General features: G+C 36.8%; 1 protein-coding gene across 1 annotated transcript in view; it reads right to left on the reverse strand.

Annotated features, from left to right (window-relative positions):
* Window positions 1-17453, reverse strand: part of CNTN1 (contactin 1) — a 232509-nt gene that overhangs the window by 160252 nt on the left and 54804 nt on the right. The window contains exon 2 of the mRNA XM_065743432.1: window positions 1511-1556. The gene's annotated coding sequence lies outside the window, so the exon portion shown is untranslated. The remainder of the gene's footprint in view (window positions 1-1510; window positions 1557-17453) is intronic.

Raw genomic sequence — 17453 nt, forward strand, 5'->3', positions numbered from 1 at the left:
CACGGGCAACACTGCAACAAAGGTAGCAAAACCTTTCTTAAGGTGCATGAGTGAAATTTAATGGACCTCACCTCAGATAAAAAATAGGTTTCAGGAATGGAAGATGCGTGTCACAAAAGTCCATCTCATGGAAACAGGTAGAATAAGTTGCATTTGTAAGTGCAGAGGGCAGAACTACCATAAACGTGATGTGAGATCTATGTGAATCTGTCACTATACTAAAATTAACTGAAGCAGAATGTGAAACAGAAATGCAGGGAGGCATTTCACACACACACACGAAAAAAAAAAAAAGCAATGTATAAGAAGAATTAGTGTTATTGTGTATGTTACACAGATCCTCTGGTTTCAGTACTATACAAATGTCCAACAAAAATGTGTCAGTATATCAAAGACACCAAGGTTTCAGACTCCCCAAAGGATTACAGTTAGATATATGTACCTTCAGGATTCAACACAGCACAGTTCTGAGTTGGTGCTCTCCTTGTACAGCAGCAGAAAGTTAATGATGTTACAGAATTTAAAGGAAGCCAAAGTTGAAAGTGTTACTGCTAAGGAAATTGAAGCCAGGGAAGTAAGTTTTGCCATCAGGAGCCATGAATCCTCCTGTCTCATTCTACATGAAAGTGTATTTTACTTAAAAAAAATTTTCAGTTTATGCTTGAAATTTCTATTAATATGTATTTTGTTTATATTTTTACTTGAATGATAGTTTCAGGAATATGACATCAACTTAATGCAATCTTTAATGATCTAAAGGAGGAAAAAAAAAAAAAAACCTATCTGCCTACCTCTAATGAAAATCTAACTCCTACTTGCAGACAAGATAGATCAGAAATAACTGTTGCCACTGTTATTTCAATTGTCCATCTTACAAGACTAGCTTCATCAGAGACACATAACGTTGCCTACCGTAGAGTAACATGATTTTAAAGGCAGCCCAAGGTTAGTTTATCTTAAATACTGAATACAGTCATCACTGATCTCTCAGCTTCCTCCTGTGCAGAAATAGTTGCATACAGATGTCAGGAAGGGCTTCCCCTTTCTCAAACCTGATCAGCAGGTACCCACCTGACATTTTTAAACATACTTTGTAGAGCCTAATAGTCAGTAAGTACAGATCAGATCCTACATCTCTGTGTTACACATGCAATTTCATTTGGTATGGCTTTCATAGAGGGTCCAATCTCAGAAGTACAGATTACTCCAACCACCTTTCTAGAAAATATACATAGTAAATATCAGTTCAAACCAGAGAAGTCTTTGAATCAAAAAACTTTGCATGTATATTTAATAACAAAATACCATATATCAGTGTAGCTGACAATTAAAGATTTATCATGTTGGGGTCAGAAACACTGCTTTTGCACATTACTACAGCATAAATTTCTGAATTAACTGTGTTCTTACCACCTACTTCACTATTCTGGGATTACTATTTTGTTAATAAGAAGCTCCTAACTTTCACTTCATTACTTAAACATAGTAACAGAGACCGAAAGTCACCAACCTTTAGCACGGTGAACTCTGTTTCAGAGAAGATCCAGAGGCAGTATCTAGGATTGAATGAAGACAGAATTCAGTCTGGTTGCTCAACACTCAACTTAATTTGTCAATTACAGATTATGTTTGAATTTACTATGCATACTGCCATTACATGTTCTTACAATCAGCTTTTTCCAGATGTTTCTTGCAATTCACAAACACACAGGTTTTCAGTTAGCCATTGTGCTGAACAGAGCTAAGACATTAATAAAATCCTAGTAACATTAAACATCAAAATCAGAGGGATCTTGTGTGTTTTAGTCTTTTCATTATTGTATGATAGACAAGCTACAAGAGATTATCTCTGAAAATAAATTTAAATGCATATTTAAGATTTTAGTCATTAACACCTAAACACATGAACTAGATCCTGAGGTTCTCTCCTGAAGGAAATTACACTGCTATGCCTGCTCAGATACATTCTTAGTTACTCAATCACTCATTTCTAAAACATTTTATTCTTCCCTTTTCAGTATTCCATCTGACCTCTCCCCATTCTTGTCTCCACCCAGTATATTTTGCCATACCCTTCCAAAATGATTCAAAAATCTTTACTCAATTTCTACTTCAATTTCTCCTTTCCAAACCTTCACAGCTGCAGATACTCTCCACCTACTTCCTAATCTGCATTTCTTTTTTTTTTTTAGCAGTTTGGATGTAATAAGCACAATATGTTTGGATCAGTGGATCCAAGGTAGTAACTACACAACACCAGCACTAAACGCAATTTTGCAAATGTTTCCAAGACCTAGTACAATCCAAGTACATAATATAATGCAGCGTGCTCACTTCAGAAGTTAGCTACATAAACAAACAGATTTACTTCTCACTCCTGTGCTCGTATTTCCTTTTATAACAGCAGCTCGTCCCTATGATGTGAAAGCTTTTTAAGTTGCACTAATAGCCAAATGGGCAATGAGTTAGGTAGGTAAATGTGAAGTAAGTAATGTGAGGTGAGTAAGTTTCAGATATATAAGGCCTAATTGCTAATTGAACTGACGACAAATGAACCAAGCACTCAAGCTTCAAAGCAGTATTTGTCTGAAGCCTATGCTACTTTGTAGGTAGCTTAGTCAAAGTTCTGTCAATTCTCTGTTTCGACTGTGCTCAGACTTATTGCAAAACAAAATCAGATCTGTCTCCACTGGTTTCAGGACTCTTTACAAAACTGGAAATGTAATAATGTCTCTCAAGGCCTCATTAAATGGTGCAGTTTCAGATCTTTCCCCACATGCATGTCTATGTAAACTAACACCACACTTCTGTGGCCCTGGCTACATTCTCATTAACAAGCTCATAAACAGCTTGTTATCTCTAAAAGTTAAACATCACAAGTGTTCCACTATGCAGTGAGAAGAAAAATAATGACTATTATTCCAGGCTCATCCCTTCTCCCACTTTCATAAAATAAGAAAGTGTACCCTTTAATATGTTGTGATTTAATCCTTCTGCTGCTGCTGACCTGCAAAGAATATCAGAATATTCCACCTATTGGAATATTCCTATTATTTCTCCCTTCTTGTAAACTATTAATGAGAGACTGTAGACAAAAATAATTTAAATTAATCTTACAGAAACACATACACAAAATTTTGTAACTAAATTTTAGCTTCCATTCAGTCCCTTGCCGAGTACATACTTGCACATTCATAATTCTTAGTAACACTGAAAATTGATTTCCAAGCAACACATTTATACTGAACAGGAAATTCCTGAGGTAACAAGTTGTGTAGCATATCATCAAGATAATACAAAACATTCTAATCTTCTAACACTTAAAAGGAAGGTTCATATGTTTGCTTCATAATTTATTTTCCACCTCGGATAATAAATAAGTACTGAAAGAAGAGCCTCAAGGTTCTGAACAGTTTCATAAAATTATATACACTTAAAGAATGCCAATTGAGTTCCCTCAGTTAACAACATATTTTTAATAGCAAAGGCTTGAAAGCTATTTCCTACCACATTCAGTGAAATGTGCTGACATTATTCACAGAATCACAGACACAGAACATTAAAGAAATCAACAAACATTAATTTTGTCTTTAAGAGGTAAGAAGTAAATGGTAATAAATGTTACACTTTCTTTCTCTCTTGTTCAAAATTATGTATATTACTAATCCGCCATTTGTGAGTATTTCATCTCTGTAAGTTTTAACTTTTCCTTCAGTAAACAATTTTCTGTGAAAAAGCCTGTCAAAACTGTAGGCAGCCATTAAAAAAGACAGATGATGGATATTAGGGAACTAGAAATGCATTTTCCAGGTGTGAATGAGGAGGACAACAAGGACAGCAGAAAGAAAACACAACAACATAGAAATATGTAAATTAAAAACCAGAATATCTACAGTGGTGTAAATATGAGAGGAAAATATGAAATATCCAACAGTGTGGGAAACTACCAATTAAGGTTGTCCTTATTGAATATAAAATTTTCTTGCTTACATGGCTAGCAGAGAACTACCAAAATTTTTAAGCTAGTTTGGTAAGAAAATAGAACACATGGACACGGTAAGAGGAGGGGTTTATGGAACTCATTACACTGACTTGGAATAAAGGCAACAACAGGATACTTATGAACAGAATATAGGAAATGGGATGAACGATTACTCCTCTGTTCTGCTCTTCTGGACTTAAATGTGAAAGAAAAAAAAATCAGTAAAACCAAATATAGATTCAGGGAACTCCGAAAGTAGAACTCTGTAGATCTTTAGCCCTCAAATGTAAAGGACGGAGGCACAATAACTTCATTTTTATTAACTTTTTTCTGCTCTAGAATTTGTTGACTGAAAATAAAATAAAATAAAATCAGTAAATCCTTACAAAATCAGAGAAGCTGAAAATTTGAATGTGCCTATGAAATACCAAGGCCTGCTTTGGCAGGGATGTCCCACGGGATGTATTCTGCTGCTTCTTGATGGCAACTCTCATCACTTCCAGGACTTATTGATCGGTTCTTCCCTGCTCACCACAGGCACAGAGGAAGGACCAATGTGCTCCAGAAGTGTACACTTGTGGTGACAAAATAAGTCGTCTTCCACAGAAAACCCTTGGAGCTTCCACAATATAATTTTCTTTTGTAGTTCACTGGTGTCACTGGAACTTTTTTTTGCCTGTTGCCTGAATTGAGCCACTGGGACATCCAGAAAAGTGACAGTACTTCTACCTGTTTTTTTCCATCTTACAAGAATAGGCAGACAACATTGCACCAAGTAGTACAAAAACACGATTAGATGATCTCAGCTCATAATATAATGCAGACAAAAGATTCCATGAACACAAGTCAACAGCATGCCCAGGTGGTCAAGAAGGCCAATGGCAACCTGGCCTGCATCAGAAATGATGTGGCTAGCAGGACTACAGAAGTAATCGTTCTGTTGCATGTGGCACTGGTGAGACCATACCCTGAGTACTCTGTTTTGGGCCTCTAACTACAAGAAGACCTCAGGGCTGTTCAAGCATGTGAAGGGACTCAATAGGTCAGGTTGATTGTTGGATTTAACAATCTTGAAAGTTTTTTCCCAACCTAAATGTTTGTAATTTTTTTTCTCCTCAATTTTATCCCACTTCTGTTCAGAGGCTGGTGAAAGACAGTAAGATAGTGAAGTGATTTGCTTGAATCTCCATACATCTAAATTAATGAGAAAAAAAACACACAGAATTTTAGATCATCTGCAGAATTAAATTCAATTCTTCAGTCTAAATCACAGCATGAGGTGAGAGAGGTGCGACTGAGACAGATTACTGCTGAACTCAGTAATGCCTAAGCCTGATTAGCTCTTGAAAAAGCCACTTTCAGTCTTCACTAATCAGCAGGACCAATCAGTTCAGCACAAAGCATTTGATGTGCACAGTCACTATAAATTAACCACCACTGAAAAAAAACTTTTTTGTAATACTTAATATTCTTTTGATGACTCCATTGCGGAGGTTGCTACATGAAAAGTATATCATTCAAAACATAAAAGAAAGACACAGAAAATTAATTTTACCAAAATAAAAGATAATCTATTATTTGTCTTTGAAAGATACCTGTATATCTTTCTGTTATCTGTATAGGTCACTTGGAAAGTAATGCCTCCTACTTATTACCATGAAAACTACAACAGATATTAAGAGCTCAGTAACACTATTTGATAGTGCAAATTATCAGCTACAAAACATTATTTTTCAACATAGTTACTATCAGTAGCTATGCATTTTCACATGGATATTCCAAAGCAGAAAGACACATAAAGCTGTTATATATCTAGTGATATACTGTACTCAGTTATCAGAGCTAAGACTCCCTCTGTACTCACCCCTGATGAGGCTGCACCTTGAGAACTTTGTCAGTTTTGGGCCCCCCTACAACTACTGGTGGTAGGAGGATGATTGGACTACATGATCTTGGAGGTCTTCTCCAACATTGGTGATTCTATGATTCTATCAAGATCCAACTGGAAACCACTACATTGATTCATAACACTCAAAAAATTGCTCTTAGTAATAGCAGTTAGACAAAGCACTTCTAAAGGCATAAATTGTATTCAGCTTCAAATTCTGACTCAGAATGGCAAAGACTTGTGACTTTTTTCTAGTAGCTTTTGTCAAAGTTGTTAGTGATAATTTACTTCCTTCCCATACAGCCTTCCTGTATTTTATCTATTTTCACATTCCAACACATACAACGAGGCCTAAGAAAAAACCCTCAGAAATCTTCAAAAAAAACCCAAAAATGATGTATTTTAACTCTCTCTATAATCTCTTACTGTAATAGCTAGAAAATTCAACTTGCATTTATCCCTTGCACCCCAGGAAAAATAACAAAATAATAAGTGACACTCAAAAACTACCATGAGAAAGAAGTTGTGTTAAAAAAAAAAAGTTTAAAAGTTTCTTCATAGCTTTTAAAAAATAATAATTTCTTGTAGCATCCAGGCAATTCAAAAAACCAGAAGCCAGAATGAGTATTCTCTGACTTAGACAAACAATAAGAAGACATAGTTTCATAGTTTCAGAAAGAATACAGTTGTAATATAACAAAAAGATGCAACCAACAGAACAATGGTACAAAGCACTAGCTCAGAGAGAGATTCAGCTTAGTGATCTGAAGAGGGAAGTCAAGCAGATATTTATGAAATCTTCCTTTTTTGTTCTCCTTTGTTACCATTTGGGTAGTAATGCGAAAGATATACCTGAGACATCATAGATGCTACATTAGAAATATGTCAGTCAAAACCACACAAATTAAACTCATGTTGTCAGAAAATTATAAATTAAGTGATTGGTTAAGATGCTAATTGAATTTTCCATCAGCTTTCTAACTTTAGTTCCCATCCTTTAAGCAATTTGTAATACAAGCTGACCTTACTACATTTTTATACTTCCCCATTTTCTATTTTTCTTTTCTTTTCTATTTTTTTTTCTTTAATCCTGATGTCAGGAAGTTGCTTTAGCACACACTCACACAATCTTTTGTACCTCAAACCGATAAAAAAAAAAGCCAGCAAGACTAGAAGTTTAACCAAGACCGCTTCCAAAGACATCACTCAGCCTCATTCAGAAATTTTATAAACTTAACGCCTACCTGTGCAAGCTGGTCTAGGGAGCTGCTTTGGCAGGGGGTTGGACTCAAGGATCTCTAGAGGTCCCTTCCAACCCCTACAATCTGTGATTCTATGCCTTGGAAAATCTTTTAGCATTAAATACCCATGTGAGCTCATAAAACATTGAAATGGCACTATGATAATCTACTCATTATGTACATAAATCTGACACACAGAATCTCTCACACTGAATCTCCCATTCACTTACAATAAATGTGCAAATGTAAACCGATGATGTTCATTACTTGAAAAGAAGAAACTATTTCATTAATTCAGTTGTTTTGTTTTTCTGAAATACCATTTACTCGAACTTGACAGTTACGTAAGAGACCTCTTTTGATGGATTGAGTTCTTATCTTTCATGTAGTTACTATTAAAAAAGCAACTTCAAGAATCAACATTGAGAAAGCTGCAACAACAACAAAATTGAAAAACATGCATATACAGCAAGGATGAGCTTTCCAAATCTAGAAATACAACCTGACACACAAAATATGATTTATTATAACAACTGTTCATATAAATCTTCAGAGAGCTTATTTTAACAAAGACATTATTATAATGATGATCACTGAAGTTTTAATGTACACTTTATTATCTCACTGGAGAAAATTTGCATGAGCAAAAGAATGAGCTGCTTGCTGTGGTAAGCCCTTTCCATCTACCTTTGCTTAGCATTTATTTCTGGATATTTTGATGGAAATGATCAGCAGTAAAGGAGGAAAAGTTTATATTTGAGTTGCAATCTTCCAGCTCAGGCTATTACATTTAATCTTCACCCCAAAAAGAGCTTTATATCAGCGTTAGGAAGCAGGCAAAATGTGACTCTAAGCTTAATTTCTCTTACCTATGATTTGTGATCCAGACACACTGCTGAGGGCACACTTCTTGCCTCTCCCTAGGCCATCTGTACCAACCACAGATGGTAACACTGTTTGATGTGAATTTACCATAGATGTCCTCCAGTTTGAACAGACCTTAAGAGTATGGAGAACACTTGGTACTGTCTCCCCATCACACAACATAAAACACAGACTAGCACAAGGAAAGACTCTAGCTCTTGTGGTGTGCTTGCCTTTCCTAGTTCTGCAGTCTATCCCACATTATGAAGCAGGAGGTAGTTTCTTCAAAACTCTCTTACAGAAGTGACTGCAGCATGCCTTCTAGGCAGAAAGACTACACCATCATCTCCTTCAGGACTTCTAACAAGTCCCAACAGATTTTCTTAAGTGGTGCTGTAAACCTAACTAAACTCAATTACAGGCTGACTTAAAAAAAGGAGAGCACTCAGATTAAAATCTATGCAAGAATATATATATAAAAAAAATTCAGTTAACCAGATGCAATCTTAGTATTTAGAAAGCTTTTTCGTTCCAAGTTTGCTTCCCATTTCTAAGGGTTATGGAAACAAAACATCAAATTATGCATGAACTATTAACTGTAGGATCATGGGAAAATCACAAAACTATATAATCTTCAGTTAGGTTAGAAATACATCTGCAGTTCCACATCTACCTGCTGCCTTTCTGCCTGTAGCAGAAGCACACCTGCTGCTCCAAGTGACGAGCACTGATCTGACCAGAGCTACTGGACCAGATAGAGAAGACACTTCCAGCTGCTACGACTGAGCTACTGGGGAAAACGGTTTGTACAATCGCTTTGTAAAAATCATGTCAGCATCTCATCGTCTACTAGCTGCAGGCTGTTTCACTAGATACAGAGGTCTGTGACCAGGGGTAACTAGATCTGGGCATGGTGGAGATCCTGACTCCTGCTTTCTCACCAGCTAGTCCTTTGCAAAGCCAGGCTGCAAACCAAGCAATTGACAGTGCAAAGCCGGATGCGACAAATCTGCTAGGAGCCTCTGCAACACTTGCTCTCCAATTATTTTGGATTTAGCTCATGGAAAAAACTGCTACTGGCCATAGCTGGAGGCACTGCTTTCACAAGGAATTAAAACTGAATATTATTAGTTATGCATTCATACTGGAGGCGCATCACAAAGCAAGCAGACAGATATGGTCCCTGCCCTAGAAATTACAAACAAAGGCTTTATCCCAAGAAGATTTACACAGAAGGAGCTCTATTCACACAAGCAATCCTGCAGGATTCAGATCTTCTTTAGTATTTCTTTAGAGGCTGAGCCTGTAAGAGCAGCAAGGAGATAAAGCTCCCACATCCAATAGCAAGTCATTCATTTTATATCATTAATCTAAAATAATATATACAATTTACATTTGAAAGCACACTGACTCTCCCAAAAATATAGCAGGAGATGCTCTCCACTTATTAGGAAATCTATAACTTATCAACACACAGGAGGTAGTGTTGGACAGTAGGAAATCCTGTTCAAAACCTTCTACAACTCAATTTCTTCCTGAAGGGAGGGAAATCAATCCTGGCAAGGCCAAAAAGACCTGCCTGTGGCAAGCTAAGTGTATCTACTCTGTTAATATGAACTTAAATAAGGCTAAATAACTACATAAATAAGTAAGTCAAGACAATTATGCCTCCAACTCTAAAAAGAAAATTTAAGACTATTTTCAAGCTTTTTTTCACTAGTTCTGTTCTGGGAAACATAAGAAAACTATTAGCAATGCAAGTCATCAACTGACCACATACTATAGCACTAGAAAACAACGTCTCTTTGCAACTGCCTGTGACATGGTATGCAGTAGTCTAGCAAAAGCCTTACAGACAACAGGTTAGCAGCTCCCTGAACTGCAACCTCCTTTCATTTCCACACTTTAATGCAGAGCAAACATCCAAAAAACAAAAAGACATCTTTTTTCATAGCTACTTTCACCACCTGCGTAACAGTAAAGTGGGCAAGTAAACAAGCTTCTCTAAAAGGACTGCGATACTGAATTGGCAGACAACATTTTGAAAGAATTGGAAAATTTTATTTTGCAAAACCTCAGAAAGTTCCTTGCACGATATTCATTACTAAGCAATTTTTTCTTGCTCTGACTTCACCTTCATCTGTGTGTCTTTAAAAAGCCTGTTCAGTGAAAGTCAAAAGAGATCATGAGTAGAATCCAGTGATCCAGAAAGCATGTTTGGACTGTAAACAGATTTTGCCTACACATTGTATCTTGAGCTTAAGATACAGCAAACTGTGTGGAGTTGACCTGTTCTGGCTGTGTGTGGATTTAGTATCAACCGACTCAGATGGACTTGTGTAAATTAGTGGCTTTCATTGCATAAGCTCCACAAGAGGCAGTATCTTGCATACTACGTTATTACAACTACACACCAATGAAGAATTAGGTGTTATTTCAATGAGGCATTAGTGCTGCAGTTAAGAGTGGCATTTCAGAGTTCATTAAAAAGGATGTCCTTCAACGCTAACCAGAGCACTTCCTCGCTCAATTAAATATGAAAAGCATCTGAAATAGGTTTGGACAAAACATCTCAGCGAGTGAAAAAAAAAAAAAGTCAAATGTTTACCAATTCAATCTCGTGTGTTTTAGCACTACTGTATTTGCTCAGAAAGATAACAGGACAGTTTCAACAGAAGGGTGCAACACAAACATTTGCCAAAACAGAAATATCAAATCAAAACAGCTTGCTAGAGTGGACTAAGCTCAAATGATGTACTAAAGGCCTCCAAATTCAGGACTGTCAAGGACATGTAAAGTATTTATGTCAGTAAAAGAAAGAAATAATCTTTCACCCTTGAGAATAATGTCAGCAAGCATATTCAACCTGCTCAGAAAAGATACGATAAAAACCTTGTTCACCTCTGTACATGGAAACTTTCAATCTGCCAGTGTAGAACTTGACAAAAACACTTCAAGAACTGTCAAAAGGTTCAAAATTAACATCAGTGGAATCAATAGAAAGAAAGATTGCAGAAAACTGCTAGTTCTACATCATTTAAGTTTTTTGATTGCTGACTTCTGAGCTTCGTAGCTAGACCTGTATTACCTTCTAAACTCTATTTCATCTAGTGCAGAAAGAGTAATTCATTTCTACTCCAGAGAATATGAAATAGTTACCATTTCTAAGTACATTCCCCAGGCCTGGATTTAGTGGCAAGTACAAGGAGTTGCATCTGTCCTTGTTCCTATCATGCAGAACGCCAATTAAATGAACGATGTGATCCTTCATTACCGGATTTTCAGCTAGTCACTGTATCCTGAAGAGTGATCAGGACTTAACTCTATTTAGGAAACCAGAAAGCACGTTATATTTGCTCCTTGGGAATAACCAAACAATTTTCAGTCATGACTTGGATATAAATGGAGTAGGATTACCTTAAACTTTCTGCCAGGAAGCAGGATGATAAATAGCTTACTCATACTGAGAGTTTTAACTGGAAGACAAAATGAAAAATCACTAATAATTCTGTAATCCTCAAGGTGCTAATTTGTTACTCCAACAGAATCAGATGAGGTATTCAAAATACCACCATCACAAGTATCAAGCCTCAGGAAAAAGCATACTGTTATTTAAGTAGTATGAAATACAATAACTCTTAAAAAATACAGTGTTTGGCTATTAGTCTTTATTTACCATGCATGGCACTGAACAGAACCTCTAAAAAGAACAATACATTAAATGCATTTCATTTTTACTACGAAATACTGAAAAGTGATTTATCATCTTTATTAAGAAGAAGTACCTGGACAAGAAAAATGTACACTTCTGGCTGTAGTAGCAAATAAATACCTTTTTATATCTGACTTGTATTTCCATGTTGTTTAACAGCGCAGTTCTGTGTACTACACTAGGCACTTTTTCCTTGCATTTCTTTAAATGCCTGTAGAGGGACAGAAGCTGCTGCTAGAGTAGACAAATGAAGAAGCCTTACACATATTCCTCCTGCAACTTACTGACTCCACTACCTCTGCTAGAAGTCCAGCTCTCTCCCATACTCTGTGACATCTTAAAGCGTGCCACAGCACCCACAATTCATCACCACATACCATAAATCAACTCTCCATTTTCAGTACCCCTGAAAGCTGCCATATGTCTTACTTAAGAACCAGACAAGGTGTAGCCAGCCCTGCAGCTGTGTGCATTACATAAAGAACTAGTAACCTAAACTCGGAAGACTTAAACTGTTGCCCTGGTCAGTTGCTGTCATTTATGAAAATCGCCTTCATCGAGTTTGAATTTGAAATTCATACAATAGGTTTGAAAGCTATCAGGAAAGTACTGACGAATGCTAACAGTACTATAATATAAGTTTAATTTCTTTAAAAATAGGATAAACAAAAGGCTAAGGATTATTTTTTCTTTAAATATTTGTCTGGAAAACTAGATACCCTTAGCACATCACAGGCTTTCTTTGACATGCTATTAATAGAAATCTTACATTTACATATAGCCAGAGTAAATCAGCTTCTCTAGGGTTACTAAGGCCAATTTACCATATTTTTTTCACTTCTCTGAAATGAATCAATTACTGAAAATATTATTTTCATGCAAAATTAGTCCACTGAGAACTGAACTAAATCAATAGTTCCTGTCACATGAATTACCATCTCTAAATGTCAGATATTCATCCTGTTAAGATACAGATCACTTGGGTTGGATTCATTCTAAACTAAAATTAAAACCATTTCTGTTCCATTACATGCTCCTTATCAAACTGTCCTTCCACAGAGGCAATTTTTGATGCTAAAAAAAAAAAAAAACAACCCACGAAATGAAAATGTTTCCATTCTCAAATGCCATAAATAATAAATACTTGCTTCCTTTCTTTTGTTACGACCCAATTTATGAGATAACAGCTCTGTTCCATGTAGAACGAATTAATTTAATGATTTTATCTGGCTACTTTGTGCACCAAAGTTCACCCTGTAAAGCTAGTATGTATCATTTCATACAGTTTGGCACAACTGGTGTTCTAGTACAAGGAAATGATAATTTTGTTTACTGCAGAATCCCCAAAAGTCTATCTCCAAATATAACGTCCTGAGCATAAAATCTAAATGTCATAGGAAGCACATCCATACATCAGGCAGGCAGCCAAATCAAACCTATGCACAACTCTGACCTCCTGCATCCATTAGAAGATGCATTACTTGAACAAGGAGTCATCTCTCTTCTGAAACAATGCAATAAAAGCATCAAAATATGTTTCCTAATGGTGTAGTGTATAGATGTGGATTTACACTTAGCTTAGTAATAGCAAGATAAGATCCAGAACAACCTTCAAGTACTCTGGCAAAGACACTGGCCCGTCCTCCAACATGAAGTATTTACTTATATACTTGCCTAGCTCCAAATAAGAAAACGATTTAGTGCAAATTGGTTAGAAACAAAACACACATGGTGGGGGGAAAGTGTCTTTATTTCTTTTTTTTTTTTAGAACTTATAGCTATCATTGCAATTTCCCCAAGATGGAGTAAAGTGCAAAGGATGCCAATGTAAGCATAATTAAGTTAACCACGGGACTGTAGATGTGAGATACTAACTGTGCTGAAGTTTGGATCATCTGTTCCAATTTCTCTCATAATAAACAATTTCTCCACTGGCAAAAGAATATATATAATAAAATAAAATAAATTAAAAATGTTAATTTTAAGGTTTTGAATGAACTCAACTGAAAGGGAATAGAACAATTAATTCCTTAAGCACATGAAGGGGCACATATGGAAACTGAGATTCACAGAATCACAGAACTGTAGGGGTTGGAAGGGACCTCCAGAGATCACGGAGTCCAACCCCCTGCCAAAGCAGCTCCCTAGCCCAGGTTGCACAGGTAGGCGTCCAGGCGGGTCCTGAACGTCTCCAGAGAAGGAGACTCCACCACCTCTCTGTGCAGCTGTGCCACTGCTCCGGCACTGCACTGGGAAGGAGTTCCCATGCACATCTGTGCGGAACTTCCCATGCTTCTTTCTGGTAGTAAAATACACTATGAGAGCTTTCCTGGTTAACATGATTAGCATTGTGTTAGATCCCTGAGAGTTCAATGATACAGGGGCTCCTCTAAGGCTTCTGTAGCATGTCAGTGCAAAACAGTACAGCCTGTAGGACTACAGACTATATTGTCCGATTTTTATTCTTCGACTTCCTCTTTTTAACATCTCCTAAATCAAATATTTCAATATTCATGAACTAACAAGTAGTTCTAAAGCAAGAGATAAGAGAAGTGGTCTGCTCCAAGTTCTCAGAGCACGAGTCAAGCTGACATGCTCTGTCATTCAGTCACCAGCAAGGGACAAAAGGAAACAAAGCTTAACCACGCAAAGAGGAGGGAAGACAGACAAGTCTACAGCAGACTGTACCCCACATTCCCTCATTCAAGAGAAGAGATGTTCGTGCTGGAGCATTGTTAGTCATCGTAGTCACCAATGCCACTGGTCATGTGACTTCTACTGGGGAGAGAATAACAAATTAGAAAAGTAGAACTTGTGGGTTGAGATAAAAACTATTTATTAAAACAGAGAAAGGAAGAAAGAAAAAAAAGATCATAGTTATGATTATGCACACATACAAATACATATACACACATACACACAAAGCAAGTGTTGCATAAAGAATTGCTCACAGCCATCTGACTGATGCCCAGCCAGCTCCCAAGCAGCAGTAGGCCACTCAACCAACTTCCCATTTTCAAGCTTTCCTTCTCCACATGATGACATATGGAAAGGAAAATCCTTTTCACCAGTTTAGGTCAGTCGTTACAACTTTGTCCCCGCCCCCCAACTCCTTTTCCTTCTCAGCCCCCCTCACTGGTAGGACACTTCGAGAAGCTGAGAAACTAATTTGTCCTTGGCTCCATGCAGCACTGCTAAAACCTACAAACACTGGCACGTTATCAACATTGTTTTTCTCCTGTAATCAAAACATCCCAGCTGAAAACTGCATCGTTTCATTATGTTTCATTAGTTTCATTTACTACTTCAAGTTACAAGGTTCTTGTTTGCTTGTCTAGTTATTTCTAGAAAGCCTGTGCCAATGAAGAAATCACTCCCATCTGTCTTCTTCTAAGAGCCTGCAAAAAAATAACCAGTTCCACTCTGACTGAAGCCTCTGACAAAATTCCCACTAATCAAACAGGACACTGCATCACGTGCTAATTGTTGTTCTGTTCTCTGACCTCAACAGTGACTGTGTCTTTCTAGCTTTTCCATCATGTTATGAACTCAAAGTCATTCCTCTTCCCACATCACAAAAGAACTACAAAAACAAACGCTGACTGCTCAGGAAAATCTTGTCCCCTTGAGAGTGCTGCTCTGAACCTTGCCATCCCCGGCACAAGCCCTTGCAAGCAGGGAACAGAGGTTTTATTTGCACTGTGAAGCTGATCCATTATATCATGCACAGCATCTAGATTTGATTTATCACAATGACAAATCTGATATGTCAAACAGGAAAGTTATCATTTCACTTTTACTACCAAAATACGATATGTCTCCCATTACATCACTGTCAAACTCCAATTCTGTCTGTGCTTAATTCATGATGTTATAATACAACCTGAAGTATACAAGGCACGGCTCAACCATGCCTTGTAAATTTCAGTATCTCCTGAAAGTCTTAAAAAACTGGCACTGCTGCTCAAATTTGGCTAAAAGCCAAAAACAGTCTCAGAACATAAAATGATCAGTGGTTCATTAAGCAGATTTGTAGCCTTCTAGAGACTGATAGACTTTGATACATACTAATACTTCCCAAAACTAAATTATTCACATCAAAGCCCATTAGCACCACTAATACACTGGAAGAAATCCTTGCAACCAGGAAATTGTTCTAAATGCAAATGAAAATTAGTTCTTCCATTCCATTTTAGACCCCTCGTTACTAGGCTGTAAATTAATTTGTTACATTTCTGTTTACTCATTACATTTTGTTTTGATTTCTCCTAAATAAATCTGGTGGTTAAAAAATGAAATTGTATATGAGTTGTGCAATGTTCCCTTTAATAGCCCTTAACAAGTCAGCACTTGCCTAGGAATTACAGTGCCACTGAACACAGAACACTGCAAAAAATATCTTTTCAGGAGTTTCAAGAAGTAGCAACTTTTTGTGAGACAGTAAATTAAAGATTTATAAAGGGAATTTATCCTGTATCTCACACATATACTGTATCAACTAGTCCACAGTGCCCTACAGAAGTAATTTCCTGTAATAAAAGTGTAACAGTCTGCACTAGGGGAATGGACCACTAATGAAGATGATGAGGATTTTATGTGCATGCGAATTTCTAGAAGATTAAAATGGTTTATGAAGTAGTACAAAAGTGCCTGCTACAAAACCAACACAGTGATGTTCGTACAGGCAGTTTGCGTGTCTTTCTTATATACAGCCTTGTTTGAGAAGTGTTTTTGACTAAAAAGACAAAGGGTTAAGCATACTGTGCAAGGGTTTCTGTTTCAATTCATTAACAAAAATTACAGAACATGCTGGTCAGGATTCCTCAGCTTTCCAAGAAAGGTTGGATTCCAGTTGCCTGTGTGGTCCAATCTGTTTGTTCAATAAACTCAGGTCATGTTTTAAATGGAAGGTAATTTCTGCTGCACTTCTCTTTTTCAAAGACTGGAAAACTGTGGAGGGAAATAATTCTCCAACCTCCATGACAATCCAGTGTGGTTTCAAGAGAATACTGACCTGAAATTCATTTCACTAGACCACTTGTTTGTTATCAAGTAAATTACATCTCTGTAATTCCCATCAGATAATTGACAGAAAAGCTACACCTAGCAGGTGCCAAATAGGAGGAAAAAAAATCATAAAATTCAGACAGACATGGTGATAGATTCATTGCTAAAAGTAGGGCATATTCAAAGTGGGAATACTCTCACCTGAACTTTTTCACAGTTAAGTTCATTCAATTAAGTAATACTCAATGACAGCTGGGAACCAGCAAAAACCAGAAACAGACTAAACACTACATTCAGTTTTAACTGACACACAGTACACATTTAATTGACAAACCTGGAGTTCAGTTCTTAATACAAGATGAAAAGTTTTTGAATTCTGACTCTGTTAAGGTTAGAATCCAGTTGTGATTGGCTGTGCTGCTTCTGTATCCTTAAGAAGGAAATCCTGAACCTCTGACCTCCTTCTGACTGCAATCATTGTTATTAACTCTTTGAATCCAAAGTTTAATCTTTCTAAGCCAAAGCTATTTCTAAATTATGCTTTTACTTTCAGATTAGAAAACCCACTAAGTAGCTTGTTACCTGGATAAAAAACTAAAATAGATAAATTAGATTCTAGAGTTAGGTATTTCATTTTGATGCTTTAGACAAGGTCCAATATGCCTGACTTCATATTGCTATAAAGTCAAGGAGGAAAAGCAGAGTCTCAACATTTCGCATAACCCTAGGAGAAGACTGAAGAAATCAGGAAATTAAGCT

This window comes from Cyrtonyx montezumae, unplaced genomic scaffold (assembly GCF_038088225.1).
Source record: "Cyrtonyx montezumae isolate F1298 unplaced genomic scaffold, pur_monq_1.0 scaffold_3, whole genome shotgun sequence".
Taxonomy (NCBI): Eukaryota; Metazoa; Chordata; class Aves; order Galliformes; family Odontophoridae; genus Cyrtonyx; species Cyrtonyx montezumae.